We start from the raw sequence: 3,914 nt of genomic DNA, 5'->3' as shown, positions 1-3,914 counted from the left end.
GCTGGGTCAAGTTATTATTAGCCGAGATGTTCAAGTTGATGAAAATGCTTTATGGAATTGGGAAGAAAACAAAGTTGAAAAGAAAGACATTCTGATCAGTACTGACAAAGAAGATGAAATTGAGCCAAGCACACCAGATTCAAGCTCATCTCAACCGAACGAAGAAAGCTCAACTGATCCAACTTCATCAAACTCCTCATCCCCAAGCGCAACTCCAAAAAGGTACAGATCATTGAGCGATATATATGCTACATGCAATTATTGCTCAATTGAGCCTGAGAACTTTGCTGAAGCAATCAAAGAAGAACCATGGAAAAAAGCGATGGAGGAGGAAGTTCGTGTAATTGAAAAAAATCAGACATGGCAGCTCGTCGATAAACCAAGAAACAAAGAAGTTATAGGTGTTAAATAGATCTACAAAGTAAAGCACAACCCAGACGGATCCATTCAAAAACACAAAGCAAGACTTGTGGCCAAAGGATATTCTCAACAGCCTGGAATTGACTACGGGGAGACGTTTGCCCCAGTAGCTCGGCTAGACACAATCCGAGCTATAATTGCATTCGCCGCCAGCAAAGGGTGGAAACTTTATCAGCTTGATGTCAAGTCAGCATTTCTCAATGGTGAATTGAAGGAAGAAGTGTATGTAGATCAACCTCAGGGTTTCATCCTCAAAGGAAAAGAAGAGAAAGTCTACAAACTTAAGAAAGCGCTATATGGACTTAAACAATCTCCTCGCGCTTGGTACAGTGAGATCGACAACTATTTCAACCGAACAAAATTCGAAAAGAGCAAGAGTGAACCAACTTTGTATGTCAAGCAGCAAGGTAATGATGTTCTTATAGTCACTCTTTATGTTGATGACCTAATTTTCATTGGAAGCAACGAGAAGATGATCGAAGAGTTCAAAGATGACATGGCTCAAAAGTATGAAATGAGCGATATGGGTCTACTTCGACATTTCTTGGGCATGGAGATCTACCAAGAAGAAGAGACAATCTTTATCTGCCAAAAGATATATGCAGAAAAGATTCTGAAGAAATTCAACATGCTAGGATGTAATCCTGTCTCTACACCACTCATTATGGGGGAGAAATTGAAAAAGGAAGATGGAGGAAAAGCAGCGGATGTCACTTATTACCGTAGCCTCATTGGTAATTTGTTATATCTCACAGCAACTAGACCTGATCTCATGTATGCTGCAAGTCTACTTTCAAGATTTATGCAGAGTCCGAGCCATTTTCATCTCGGTGCAGCAAAGCGGGTCTTACGATATGTTCAAGGGACAACTGACCTCGGTCTAAGCTTTCAGAAGAATCACGCACTTAATCTTGTCGGATATTGTGACAGTGATCTTGGTGGATCCTTAGATGACATGAAAAGCACTTCGGGGTACTGTTTCTCCTTTGGTTCAGCAATATTCTCATGGGTATCCAAGAAACAACAAAGTGTTGCACAATCGTCTGCGGAAGCCGAGTACATCTCAGCATCAGTAGCCACTTCACAAGCAATTTGGCTTCGAAAAATCTTGGCTGATCTCGGTCACCATCAGATTGAAGGAACCGTGCTACACTGCGACAACAAATCTGCAATCGCTATGGCTAAGAACCCAGTTCACCACAACCGAACTCGACATATAGCACTCAAGCATCATTTCATTCGACAGGCAATTGAAGATAAAGAAATTCAACTTGAGTTCTGTCGATCTGAGGAGCAATTATCTGACATCTTCACAAAAGCACTTCCGAGAGAAAGATTTCAACAGCTCCGAGCCAAACTTGGAATCCGACAACACATTAAGGGGGAGTGTTAAAGTTAATGTGTTATCACTTAAGTTTACTCATCACTAAGGTTACTTGCTCACTAAGTTTCTAAGGTTACTTGCCCCCTAAGTTGCTAGATTACTTGCCCCTAAGTTTCTTTCAAGTCTATATAAAGGCTTTGTAATCAAAAGTTTAAGTATCAAGAAAAACTATCTATTTCTCCTCAAGAGCTCTACCAAAATACTCACCAATTTCAACACAAACACAGACGAGGGTGAACGTACGAGTCACAGATAACTCACTTCCCATCACACTTCTTGCACAACTGACCGATAGCAAAACCCGGCTGCTTGTGGCACATAATAAGAACAAGGATGGTGCTTTACCAAGTTGCTTTAATCCACCCAAAAATTCCTGAATAAACAAAAGAAACTTCCAATTTGTATAATAGTACTTACTATAGATATTCAATTGCTCTAGATATGGATAGTTTAAGGTAAAAAGTTGTAAATAACCTTCCATTAAATCCGATGCTCGACTTCTTCAATCAGAACCTATCATCTCTGATACCAATTGACACGGGGTAGATAGCGATTATACTGCGAGCTGACGAGAATTGGAGATTTGAGGATAAGACAACAAGAAATAACCGGTGTCCTCTCGATTTTTTTGAAAAAAAAATATTTAATATTTGAGTATTAATTCTCAAATAGCTAAATACATGTTTATATGAAATTTAGACCCTAAACCAAATAAAGGAAATAAATCTCAATATATATATCACAATTTAAAAAAGGGAAATAAATTCTAAAATATGAAGAAAAAAATTCCCAGCAGACTAAAAATTTAAAAATAAAAAAAATAAAAATTACTAAAAATACTTTAAATATTAACAAGGTGAAAATTATCAAAAATAATAACAATAATCTACGGATCCTCTTGCATCACCTAGAGGGACCGTCGAGATGACGATTTCATCTTTTACTATAACATGCATATTTTTTTATCTTGCCCGAAATGTGGGCGTGTGATTCACTAGTGAGTTAGCTCTATTGCCAACTTGATCACTAATCGTCAAGTAATAATGGGTCAAAATGGAGTGGTCAGGAGCCTCGTTGAAAGTAAATAAGAAGGAGAATGTTAGAATGACAGTTAGGGGGTTCTCTGGCGCAGCCACTTTGACGCTTAAGTTAAAGAATAATGACGATGAGTATTAGAATTTTGATATACATAGGTGTGCATATACGTACCTTGGATGCCAATGAAAATTACCTTTTATAGAGAGAAGGTAGATCTATTCCTTCTGTTTCAATCCTTACGCTGTCGTTAGTTAATTCTTTAAACAAGGTAAGATTTATTTACTCCGCTGTCTTTTCCATATAATAGCCAAGATTAATAGACATTTTTCTTATGTTTTAATCCTCACACTGTTTTTTCTTAATTCCTTAAATAAGGTAAGATTTATTGTCCACACTGCCTTTTTCCTATAATAACTGAGATTAATAGATTTTTTTTTCCGATCCTCACGCTATCATTATTTAATTCCTTAAATTATGTCAGATTTATTCTCCTCGCTATCTTTTCCCATAATATATAATCTAAGATTTGAGCGATGATTATTCTTTTCCTGAAACGGTCCTTCATTCTACATCGTTTAGGAGCTAGGAGGTCTAATTAAGAGGCCAAGAGGCTCTAGAAATCAAGAGGCCCAAGGAGTCGGGAGGTTGTGGAGCAGGGAGACTGTGAAGTCGGGAGGCCCGAGATGCTGGGAGGTTGTGGAGTCGAGAGGCCCGAGAGGCTGGGAGGTTGTGGAGTTGGGAGGGCAGAGAGGCCAGGAGGCCAAAGAATTTTTTGTTTGGAACCACTTCGGCAATTTTCACCAATCCTTTCTTATCCATGTAGCGCCTACTGATCACTCCTCAGATCACAAGTCTCGCCTTTAAGTCTAGTCAAAAGAGACAAAGTCCGATTAACTGGATTGTAGTGTAACCAAAATAATACCCATCTACTTCGATTGCTTAAGCCCTTTGGCAAAATCTATTGTATATTTACGAAGCGATTATAAATTAAATGCTAGCATGTCTTAGTCGTCTTATCCTTTAATGTAACCACTCCTCTTAAGCACTCTGCGTTCATGATCCACCTTGATTC

The sequence above is a fragment of the Zingiber officinale genome, chromosome 9B, assembly GCF_018446385.1.
Source record: "Zingiber officinale cultivar Zhangliang chromosome 9B, Zo_v1.1, whole genome shotgun sequence".
NCBI classification, from domain to species: domain Eukaryota; kingdom Viridiplantae; phylum Streptophyta; class Magnoliopsida; order Zingiberales; family Zingiberaceae; genus Zingiber; species Zingiber officinale.
The sequence above is the reverse complement of the archived record's forward strand: the minus strand, read 5'-3'. Positions refer to the sequence as shown.